This window comes from Humulus lupulus, chromosome X, assembly GCF_963169125.1.
Source record: "Humulus lupulus chromosome X, drHumLupu1.1, whole genome shotgun sequence".
In the NCBI taxonomy this organism is placed as follows: Eukaryota; Viridiplantae; Streptophyta; class Magnoliopsida; order Rosales; family Cannabaceae; genus Humulus; species Humulus lupulus.
This window is the reverse complement of record NC_084802.1, coordinates 88,289,408-88,302,578: the sequence shown is the minus strand read 5'-3', so window position 1 is coordinate 88,302,578 and position 13,171 is coordinate 88,289,408.

Sequence of the window (13,171 nt, the reverse complement as noted above, 5' to 3'; positions counted from 1 at the left end):
AATGGGATATGATTTATTAGCATTTGAGAATATTGGGAATAACGGGAATTGAAGGGTGGTAATTAGGATTAACGAGATAGGCGGAAAAGGACGATTTTGTCCATAGTGGATGTTTAGGGTTTTATTTAAGCTTGGGGGCATTTTGGTCTTTTGACCTTAAGGATTATATCAACTTGAGAAGGCTGTAGAAAATAGAAACCAAAATAGAGCACGATCATCTTCTTCTCTCCTTCTTTCTTTGAAATTTTGAAGCTCCATTTGAGGAACCAAGCTAAGGAAGTGAACCTTGAGGGTCTAGGGTTGTGTTCCACCATTGAAGAGGATTCCATACTGAGCTTGAGGTAAGTTTCTAGCCATTAGAACTCTGGTTTTAATCTGTATTCTTATTGAGTTTCAGTTGGAATTTTGAAGTTGAAAATGGAGAATTGATGGGAGTTTTTGGCAAAGGTTGCTTGGGTTATGATGCCTAGGACTTGTATGTTGGGTATTTGGGTTCATTTGGGAGTTTAAATGAGGTTTGGAAGCATGTTTTGAAGGTTGGAAATGGAAAACTCGAAGAAGGATGAACCAGGGCTGGTTCAGCCTGGATCTAGCGCTATAGCGCCCAAGGGAGGGCGCTACAGCGCTAGTCAGGGAAAATCAATTCTGGTTGTAGCGCTGGGGCGCTAGGGGGCAGCGCTATAGCGCTACCATGCTTTTCTTGATTCATATTTTGGGCACTTTTGAGGGTTTTGGCTCGGGATTTCAATTCCTAAGGCACGGGATCAAATCTATCAACCGTTTGCGTATGATTTAAGGTCCCGGGAGTGAGGTTTAGATCAAGAACATTTTATTGTTGATTTCATTAATTGGATTCCATATTTGGTTATGAATAGGTTACCGCTAAGGGATAAAAGGTTCGATCGTTTTCAAGGGTCGTTCATTTGTTTTTTCTCTCTCGAACCAGAGGTAAGAAAATTGCACCCAGTATGTGATGCATGTGATGCATGAGAAGCATGTGATCAGGGCATGACATGAATATTGAATATGAGATTGCTCAAAGCTTGAGTCTCTGTAATTGTGCATGATCATAATTATGATAGTGATTGTTAAGTAAGCATGCTGAATTCCCTACATTTGGATATTTGACATATGATATATACCTAGTTGCATTGCTTACTTGTGTATGGCACTGACCCATGAGTCAGAAATCGGCATGAGTCGTATGGTATTGGCTTAAGAGTCAAGAACGACACTGATGTGTTCAAAATAAGCCGAAAAGATTAGATCTAACCGACATAAGCATTGAATGACTCATCATGAGCATTAATGCCTGACCGACCTCAATTTCGATGAAAATTAAAAGCCCTTGTCTAGTCTAATGGCTAGTTACTTAGAGCCAGGGCCAGAAGGCCCAGGTGACTGCATCGTCACATGGCTATGGGCTACACGCCCTAGTATGATTATCAGAATCTCAAGTGTTAATCACTCATCTGATTAGGGCTACACGCCTCAGCATGATTATCAGAATCTCAAGTGTTAATCACTCATATGGTTTAAGTTAGTGACTTACTCATCAACCACTCATCTGATTTGGGCTACAAGCCCCAACATGGTTATCAGAACCTCAAAGTGTTAAGCACTCATCTGATTTGGGCTACAAGCCCCAGCATGGTTATCAGAACCTCAAAGTGTTAAGCACTCATCTGATTTGGGCTACAAGCCCCAGCATGGTTATCAGAACCTCAAAGTGTTAAGCACTCATCTGATTTGGGCTACAAGCCCCAGCATGGTTATCAGAATCTCAAAGTGTTAATCACTCATCTGATTAGGATTGACTTGATAGTCATCCACACAAGAGGGCAGGATCCACCATCATTATCTGAACATATTTGCATGCATGAATAAGGCTATTATTGATAGGCATGCACATTATGATTTAGTAACATGTTATTACTTTTCATGAGCATGTAGAGTTTTCTTGCTGAGCTTTGGCTCACGAGTGCTATGTGGTGCAGGTAAAGGCAAAAGAAAGCTGGACCATCATTGAGTTGGAAAGCTTAGGTGACGATGTGTACATATGCGGCTACTCGACCACCACGGCTGAGGGTTGAAAGAGGAACTAGGGTTAAACCCTATTTTGCTGCTTAGGTCAACTAGTTGTAAATATTTTGTTGTAATTAACCTTTAAATTTTATTTTTGGGATCCCAATGTATACAGTAAACGTTTTAGTGAAACGTTGTATCTTAACCAAAATTTCTAACCCTAAACCGCTAATCATACTTAGTTACACAATTATGGCCAAATGACTCGATTAGCGAGTTTAGCACTGTTTAAAATGCACACCATAACGGTCCCTGGGTAGTAAGGCATTACATAAAATCTTTAAAAAGCCTAATTACTAGGATATATGGTTCCATAGCTCTCATCATAATTTGCTTAGTAGTTTGAAGGTGGACTATCTCCTTGTGAAATAGGATCAATCTCTAGTGATTCTTTCTAGCACTCCTATTGTATTCCTTCGCTCTCTAATCATTTTCAATGCCTTAATGACTCGGATATCCTGATAGGTCAAGACTCCATCCATTTTTAACTGAAAACATAATGACTAAAATGTTAGCTATAAACATAAACATAATAATCATTAAATAAACACTTACAATGGCGGTTGGATTCAGAGCTTGTACGTGTTTATCAAGGAGAACTTCATGCATATGAACTATGAGCTCTCATACCAACTGTAATGGCCCGACTATTTCTAAGACCTCGGACCATTAAAACTACTAAGACATAGCTACTAAGTTGAATACATACATCAAGAAATAATAGAACTTTAAAGCCCAAAATAGTGTACGAAATACAAAATAAGGTATGGGATCCCATTGTTCAATACATAAAACATAAAACATAAACTTTAAATCAATTGTTTAATTACTAAGTGCGGAAATACATAAAAGATAATTTAAAAGACTTAAAAACAACGCCATCCTCAATCTTCCAGCAGTCCATTCAATCCATCCATCCTCAATACACATGCCGAGATGCCACGAATCCGACCCGCCTTCCAAGTTCATTTTCCTGCACCATCTAAAAAGAAAGGAATGAGCCTAATGCCCTGCAAGGAAAATCTACTAAAAACGTATATATCATAAATCATAAAACATAAGACTATATCATAAAGCATATACTATAAAATATGTGACGTAAAAACGTATACCATATAAGACTATAATATTAATGGCCATTAACTCATTAACGTGGCCTGTGATAAAACCATCTAGGTCCTCAGTCTACTAATCGAGGTAGGTTAGATAACAAGTATAGTATATGATAACCCATCTAGGTCATCTGTCTACTAATCGAGGTAGGGTAAATCATAACTCTAAATCACGAAAATGATAAAAATTCTTGGGGTTTGCTATCTAAGCAAATCATATGCCCAAGCGACTATAAAACATATACCATATCACATATCATATCATAGCATAAAACATATCATATAAACACATATAATCTAACCTATTTTCCTTACCAAAAACTGGAATATGGAGACAAGAACAGGAATGGAACACTCCTAAAACCAACAGTAAAAATCATGAGTTTCTAAATACAAGAAGATGAAAAAGAGAACTAAACCATCAAAGTAAAAACTTACTGAAAACCTTAAGTTTCAAAGAACTTAAACACCTAACCAAGAATTATAACAAAGAGTTAGGATCTGAAAGAAAACAAAAGAAAACTAAAGAACTATGAAGAACTGAACTTGAGGATAAGAATACCTTGGATGAACTTTGAATTTGATCTACACCTCGATACCGAAATAACACTCTATCTTACTTCCCAAGTGTTTATAAAAGCTTAGATTGGAAAAGCTTTTAACCCAAAACTCGAGTGTTTTCTCTCTAGAGTAACCTTAGCAGCGTGGAGGCTCTGAAGAATGCTTGAATGATGAATGAAATGGCTGAGTACTAGGTCCTATTTATAGAGTTCAAGGAGTGAAACTAATCCCTTTTAAATTGAAAAGATTTGAATTTTCATTTCAACAGATGCCCAAAATTCGGTCAAAAACGTTCAAGAGCAAGTCCAAGTGGTTAAGGTCTGTTTCTAGCTCGGATTCCACATACTTTCAAAATATGAGTGTGGAGCTGATAAATTGCCTCCCCATATTACCAAGCCTTCGTGGTTTCATTCATGCAAAGTCGACGTGTTTTCTGTATCTTTCGTAGGCAATATATCGACCTCTATAGCTGCGATATATCAACATAAGTTGATATATCAAACACGTTTTTGCACTCTTTTAACATATTTGAAAATGATTAAACAACTTTGACTGAGTAAAACGTGATCCTAACAGCTGCTGGAAGGTTCTAGATCTTTCTTTTATTAAATTATTCATCTAAAATCCTTAAATAAACATGCTTGTGACAAGTGTCATGCTCTTAAACTACTACTAAGTAAATTTCAAGACACTGTGCAGGTACTACTGTTGCTGCTGCTGCTACTGCTACTACTACTACTACTACTACTACTACTACTGCTGCTGCTGCTGCTACTACTACTACTACTACTACTAAATCCTTAAATAAACATGATTGTGACAAGTGTCATGCTCTTAATAATTCTATCTAAACCTTAGGTTATAATAAATAATATTTCTTGGACTAGCTATATTAATCAAACCTTATGCTATAATTAATATTTCTAAACTATAGGTTAAACTTATAAAATCCATAACTGTTGCTATGAGTTTCCAACGAAATCCTGGCTTGAACCAATATCCACAAAAACTAACATACAACAACTACAACAACAACAACAACAACTACTACTACTGCTACTACTGCTGCTGCTAAGTAAATTTCAAGACACTATAGGATTTCTTGTTGGGCCTTAGCTCACGACATGAGTTGGAGAACTTTGGAGTGGCACGTACACGTTCAGCCTGCTCGACCGCCATGATCGAGATATTTTGAGGGACTTAGAGTGTAAGCCCAATTTTTCCACTTAGGCCGGCTATTTTTGTAACTTTGGTTGTAATTGTAATTTTTTCAAACTTTTTTGGGATCCCTTGTACACGTTTAAAGTATTTAACGAAAAGTTTAATCCTTTTGACCAAAAGTTTTAGCACCTAAAACTTTATTTTATTTTAATTACACTTTTTGAGTCCAAATGACTAGCTTAACAAGTTAAACACTATTTTAAACACATGATGTAACGATCCTGGATTAGTAGGGCATTACACAGTGTAACGGTCCTAGATTAGTAGGGTGTTACAACTTGGTATTAGAGCTACCAATGTTTTATGGTTCCTGAAGATTGACCGAACATGTACACTCACTGCTAAAGACAAGCTCGACTCATGGTTCGGTGGGTAATAAGTCAAATACCTATTTAATTGTTTATTGGAACTATCTGCCTTATCTGCATGCAAGAATAGGGAGCATGAAATATACTGATAGGGACTGGCCCTTGATTGTTATGTGAATTTGAAAGATATGCCCATTAGCATTATTCTTGAATGCGAGTATGTCAGAAATGCATATTAGCATTATTATTGCATGTGAATGCTGTATTTGTTCGGTATTGACTATGGGATGGTTTCTGGATACTGTTATCATGACTGAAAAGTCGAGTCATTAATTGCAGAAATACTTGGAAGCTATGCCTCCAAGGCGGTCAATCAGACTAGTCGACGTTAATATCGAGGCTGGAGATGATAATCAGGGCCATAACCCTCCACCTGCCCCTCAAAACTGAAGATGTTTGCAGATATGCAGGCCAAACTTCAAAGACATGAAGATGAGATTAGATGGTTGAGGCAGCAGGTTCCGCCAGGGAACGCTGCCCCGTATGTGCCACCTGCAGTGGTATCTATTCTGGGACAGCCAGAGGTTGAGAACAGGTGAGAATCGTTGTATGAGAGATTTTGGAAGCAACACCCTCCAACCTTTGAGGGAGGCCCATATCCACTAAAAGATGAGCAGTGGATGGGCATGACCAGTTCCATCCTTAACTTCATGAGGGTGCCACTTATATGCTGTAGGATGATGCGTGACTAAAGTGGGACATTGTATCTCAAACTCAGAACGTTGCTGCGATGAGTTGGGAAGAATTCTGAGGTTTGTTTAATGAGAAATACTATAGTGACGTAGTCTGAACTATGAAGATGGATGAATTTGTGAACTTGGTTCAGGGAAACATGACAGTGACTGAGTATGCTCCGAAGTTTGATAGGTTGGCAAAGTTTGCCTCTGACATGGTGCCAATTGATGTGACCAGGAAAGAATGGTTTGTTCAAGGGCTGAATTCCATGATTGCTCGAGATGTCAAGATTACTTCATATATGGGGTTACCACTTATGCTTAGGTAGTAGAGAAAGGCCCTCACTATTGAGGGTGTCGATGAAAAGATATGGAGAGAGGGCGCAGCCATGTGCGGTGCTTGGAGTTTGGTAACTTCATTTACTAGATTTGGTAGGGATGGAGGCCCTAGTGACAAGAAGAGGAAGACTATAGACACATTTAGTACCTCTTGTCCAGACAAGAGAATTCGAGGTACTTAGGGTGGCCGTCAGGGAGGGAGTGAGAGCTGGAAGAGTTATCCAGAATGTGTTTGGTGCAAGAGACACCAATTGGGAGAATGCCGTTGTAACGCCCTACTAATCCAGGACCATTACACTGTGTAATTAAAATAGTGCTTAACTCGCTAAACGAGTCATATGGACTTCAAACGTGTAATTGAAACTAACACAAGGTTTAGGTACTAATTTTTTTGGTCAAATAGTAACTACTTCATAAAAAGAGTTTAAGTTTGATACACGGGATTGCAAAAGAGTTTATAAACCAAATTCGTTACAAAACAAATACAAGGGCCAGCCTAGGCCGAAAAATTAGGGTTCAACCCTAGTTCCAGCAAGTAGTCTCGACCATGATGGTCGAGCAAGCTACATATGTACACCCTGCCCCTAAAACTCTCCAACTCATGGTTGGTCCAACTTTTCCTTTCCTTTCTCTGCACCATGTAGCACCCGTGAGCCAAGGCTCATCAAGAAAACATAACCATGCTTATAATTAGTTAATCAATAGATTTTAGAATCATAAATAGCATGCTTAGCAGTTATAACCAAACTCAGGCATGCATTTCATCTAAATAAGTGACTATAGAGCCACAACAGGGCCCATTGCCCTATTCCCTTTTAACCAGCCTTAGAGCTTGCCAAGCGTACCTCGCGCTTTATATTCCACATGGCTGTAGGGTCGTACAAGTGTATATCACGCTTCAGGGTTGGCCTAACCTCATCGACCTGCGTTCAGCACGCTATTGTCAGCTTCGACTTATAAGCTGAGCTTTTCAATCAGATATAACAGTTAAGCATACATCACTTAACACAGATATGCACAACCCAGTCAAACATGTTTAATAAAAAATTATAAGTACGGTTATAACCATATTCGATAACTGGGGCTCAAGCCCTAACCACAGTCCAAGTGCAGTTTTCTTACCTCAAGTCCTGAGCAAATCGAGTATGACAACCCTGAGTACAATCCTTCCTTCTGAGCCACGCGGTACACCCTCGTCACAACCATAACAAGGAATACCATCAAGAAACGAACCAATAAAGGCTTTCAGACTAAGTCCTAGCCTCCAGGACCTTGAATTCTACTAAACAGGGTGGTAGAACCATTCCCAAACTCTTAGGTTTGGGTTCCCATAATCCAAAACCTATTTTCTGAATTTTTCCCATTTGAGCCGTGATGCCTCCACAAAAGAGCTGCGGTGCCTCGCTAGGTAGAGAGCCTGCTCCCAAAATACCCTGAACTTGCTCCGCAGCACAACCCACCAAGCACTGCGGCGCCAAGGCGATTCGAGGCACCTCTTGCCTCGACCGAGTTCATGCGGGTAGCGGTGCTCAAGAACAGCTTCGCAACGCTACCATGTGAACTCAGAAAACATGCAATTTCCAGAAATCGCAAGCCTCCTATAACAACTCCAAAACACAAATTTAGCCAGAATCGACCATATAAATGGTCTCAACAGTACATAAACACAATAGACAACCTTTAAAACACCCAAAAACCCAGCTAAAATGCAAATTCAAAAACTTTAACAAAACCAACTCAAATATTTAAGAAAACAACTTGAATACCTCTAAGAATCAAGCTCCCTAACTGGAATCTGAGCTCTTGACAATCCCCAAGCCTTCACAGAACTAATCCCTAACTCAATTCACTTCAAATGTTTTCTTTCAAGCCCTAAAATTCAAGAATTCTCTCGAAACTCAAAGAGCTACTAGTGAGAGAGAAAGAACGTGAGAGAGGAGAAAGAGAGAGAGCAAGTCTTTCTATTTTTTATGAGTTGATAAACACAAACACTTAGCATATATCATTCAAATGGTCCAAAAGACCAAAATGCCCCTGGCCCCTTAGTCCTTCCCTTGAAGCCCCCAAGGGAAAAAAAATGATATTTGACACTTTCAAATCCTAGTTAACCCTTATTATTCCCAATTAATTATGCAAAACACCAAATACCACTATTTTTCCTAGAATACGACTCATGCTCCAATGAGTCCTGGTAACTCATCAAATTAACAAAATACCCCTTGGTCACCCTGAGTCGGGTATTATTCCCTGATGTGACTTTATTGCTACCTTGCTCAAAAGGACTGAACCCTGCCAAACATCTCAAATATACCCACATAATAATGTGGTCTCAGTCATATAATAAAATACAATCTCAATTATGCCCTCAGCAGGCCAAAGTTACAAATATGCCCCTTTAAATAAAAGTAGGCCTTTTACACACATTTAATACACTTAAACATGCATAATAAGTTATATTATAATAAAACTCATGCAATTCACATAATCACATATATATTCAATTATATCATATAATATTCCAATAATGCCCTCCTGGCACCCTAATCAAGGCACTGAGCCTTCTTAGGAACTTTGGGACGTTACAACTATCCCGTTCTTATAGAAATTTTGCCCTCGAAATTTACCTGAACAGCTCGGGATATTGATCCCGCATTTCTGACTCTAATTCCCAGGTCCCCTTCTCGACTTTGCTATTCCTCCAAAATACCTTAACAAAATGTATAGTCTTGTTCCTTAGGACCTTGTCCTTTCTATCCAAGATCTAAATTGGTCGCTCCTCATAGGACTAATCTGTCTGTAATTCCAGATCCTTATAACTCAACACATGAGTTACATCTGACACATATTTTCGAAGCATCAAAATATGGAATACATTATGAACCCCTGACAACGATGGGGGTAAAGCCAACCTATAAGCTATCTGACCAATCCTCTCTAGGATCTCAAAAGATCCCACGAACCTAGAGCTCAACTTGCCCTTCTTCCCAAACTGCTTCACTCCTCTCAAAGGTGAAACACGGAGGAAGACATAGTCCCCAACTTGGAACTCTATGTCTCTACACTTGGGAATAGCGTAGCTTTTCTATCTACTCTGAGAAGCGAGCATCTGAGATCTAATATTCTCAATAGCCACATTGGTCCTCTAAACTACTTCAGGACCCAAATATTTCCTCCCACCCATTTCATCCCAATGGATGGGTGATCTACATTTCCTACCATACATCATCTCATATAGAGCCACTCCAATAATCGACTGATAGCTGTTGTTGTAGGAAAACTCAATCAATGACAAATACTTACTCTAGGACCCTTCCAAGTGCAGAACTTATGCTCGCATCATTCTTTTAATGTCTAAATCGTCCTCTCATATTGTCCATCTGTCTAAGGATGACAGGCTGTACTAAACTTCAGTTGTGTACCCATAGCCTTCTATAGACTTCCCCAAAACTTGGAGGTAAAGATGGGGTCCCGATCTGACACAATAGACTTAGGAGCCCCATGGAGATGTACATTCTCCCTGACATATAGCTCACCATACTGCTCCACTATAAAATTTCTCCTCACATACAAGAAATAGGCTGATTTGGTATACCAATCGACAATCACCCAAACTGAATCATGTTCAACCACGGTCTTGGGTAATCCCACTATGAAGTCCATATTAATCTCCTCCCATTTCCATTTAGGAATACCCAAAGGTTGCATTAGCCTTGTTGGTCTATGGTGCTCATCTTTCACTTGCTGGCATGTTAGGCACTTAGCCACATACTCGAGCACATCTTTCTTCATCCCAGGCCACCAATATAATGACTTCATATCCTGATACATCTTTGTGGTGCCTGGATGCAATGAATACGGGGTAGTGTGAGATTTATCCAGAATCTCTCGTCTGATAGCAGAGTCCATTGAAACATAAATCCGCTCCATGTATGTAACGTCCTCCAAATCCAGGACTGTTACACTGTGTATTTTAAATTGTGTTAGACTTGCTAGTCAAGTCATTTGGTTATAAACGTGTAACTAAGGTTAATTTCAAGGGTTAGGGTTAAAAAATTTGGTCAAAGGAATTGTTGACATTTATTTAAAAAGTTTCATACATACATGGGATCCCAAAGTATTGCAAACAAACACTTAAAAGGGTGTATATACATCAAAAGTTACAACCGACCGACCTAAGAGGAAAAATTAGGGCTACAACACTAGTACCTCTAAGATATCCTTGGCCGTGGTGGATGAGCAGCAGCATATGTACACGCCGCCATTGAAGCTCTCCAACTCATGGCTGGTCAAGCTTTCCCTTTCCCTTACGTGAACCACAAAGCACCCATGGGCCAAGGCTCAGTAGGAAAACTTTAACATGTGCATAAACAGGAAGTATAAATCTCCAAATACTTATCTGGCACGTCCAGTAGTAACAACCAACTCATACAGTCATTCAATTACATATAAATGGTCATTGGACCAATCTGGGGCCACTGCCCTGAACAGTTGACCATAAAGTCAACCACGGGGCCCTATGCCTTAGCTATGTGATCATAGAGTCACCTGGGGCCCTCGCCCTTAGCTTTGGGTAACTAGCCATAGAGCTAGCCAAACACCTTTGATTTTCCAATGACTATAGAGTCGGCCAACGTAATAGTATGTCGCTGATTTAGGCCTAAGCCTTTTGATCAGCGCGCAATGCGTTATTGCCGTCCTTGACAAATAAGTCAAGCCCTGTACTAGGTATCCGAATATCAACACAGAAATAGATGTGGATAGGCATACCCCAACAACACAAGCACACATACATATTAATCACATAACATCACCAAATAACCATAATAATAGTAATAATCATGCTTATTTAACGGGGCCAAGCCCTAGCCACGCAACCCATGCGAACAGTCATGTAACATTTAAGTAGGTATAGAATATTCAAGTGTGTCTAACCAACAAGTGAAACTATAAATTAAACATAATCTCTTTCAGGGGCCCAAGCCCAAGCCCTATTCATAATTATTATTAACAGTTGGGCCAAGCCCTAATCACATATAACACGTATTGGGTGCAGTTTTCTTACCTTAGGTCCGAGTATAGCGTCAAATAAGAACGACCCTCGAGCATGATCCTAGTTCTGAGCCCCTAGTGATACTCTAGTCACAACCATAATATAGGATTCCATCAATAACCAAAAAATAAAGGTTCTGGACTGAGTCCTAGCCTCCGGGACCTCGAACTCTACTAAACTGGGTAGTAGATTTATTGACGGTGAAATCTCGTCAACGAAAGTAGATCCGAAAACTCAAAGGTAAGTTAAGTGATGTTCAAATGAGAAATTAGAATGGACTTATGAAAGGATAAACACAGATCAACAATGGAGTAAAAACTGTATATTGCTTAATAGCTTCAGCTTACAATGAATTTTCCAACCCCTTTTCTGGAGGGGTAATGAACTATTTATACTGGAGCTCTAATGGCTCCTCATAAATTGTGGTGCCAGGGGACAAGGCTGTACATAGGTACATTGTCTGGGTAGTGGCATTGGTCGTGGTGGAGCAGAAGGTCATGGTGTCGGCCTGGTACATGGTCAGAGGCGTGCACATAGTGTTTCCACTCTCTGTACAAATCTGTACCTCCACTACCTGCGTGATGTAGATGTCAAGGTCATGCTTCTGTCCTCCTCATGGTCGTACGTCCTACACCCGTACACATATGGGTACTTTGTATCTGATGGTTATGTTGGTGTGTGGCACCTTGGGGGACCGCGGGACCATGGTGGTGTGAGGCCCTTGCACATGGGTGTGCGAGGCCTTGATGCTCAGGTGCGCGAGGCTGGTGGCACGAGTCGCCTTAGGGGGTCGCGGGACCATGGGTGCACGAGGCCCTTGCACACGGGTGCGCGAGGCTGGTGGCGCGAGACGCCTTAGGGGGTCGCGGGATCATGGGTGCGTTAGGCCCTTATACACGGGTGCGCGAGGCTGGTGGTGCGAGACGCCTTAGGGGTCCGCGAGACCATGGGTGCATGAGGCCCTTGCACACGGGTGCGCGAGGCCTTTATGCCTAGGTGCGTGAGGCTGGTGGCGCGAGACGCCTTAAGGGGCTGCAGGACCATGGGTGCGCGAGGCCCTTGGTGTGTGGCCTTGGGGTGTTTAGTGGAGGCCATGTCTCGCAAGGCCCCTAGGGCGCGAGATGCTTTGGGGAGATATGTCTCGCGAGGCCCCGATGGGCGCGAGATACTTTGGGGAGGCAATGTCTCGCGAGGCCTCGAAGGGTGCGAGACGCTTTGGGTAGGCCATGTATCGCGAGGCCCCAAAGGGTGCGAGATGCTTCGGGGAGACTAGGTCTCGCGAGGCCCTTAAGGACGCGAGACGCTTTGGGTAGGCCATGTCTCGCGAGGCCCTCAAGGACGCGGTTGGTGCGTGAGGCGAGGCTGCGAGACCCTTGCCGTGGCTGGTGCGTGAAGCTAGGCAAGGTGCACGGGGAAGCCTATTGAAGTGCCCTGCATAGCGAGGCAGCCCTTTGGGACCTATGTTCGGATGCATGCGTCTATGCATGCGGGACACGAGAAGTCTAGCGAGGCTGCACCCCATGTGATCACTTGGAGGCAGGACGCGATGTCTCGCGTAGACACGGCGCGAGTAGGAGGCCAGCCGTGAGCCTCGCGTAGCGAGGGTGGCACCTCGAGGTACCCGTGTCCGGGTGCTGAAGCGTGCGTGGGAGGCTAGCCATGAGCCTCGCATAGCGAGAGTGGTTCTCTTGGATGGAATTCACAAGGGAAGGACTCCTACATTCACAGCTCCGGTGCCCTTGACATCTCTCGGCGTCAGTA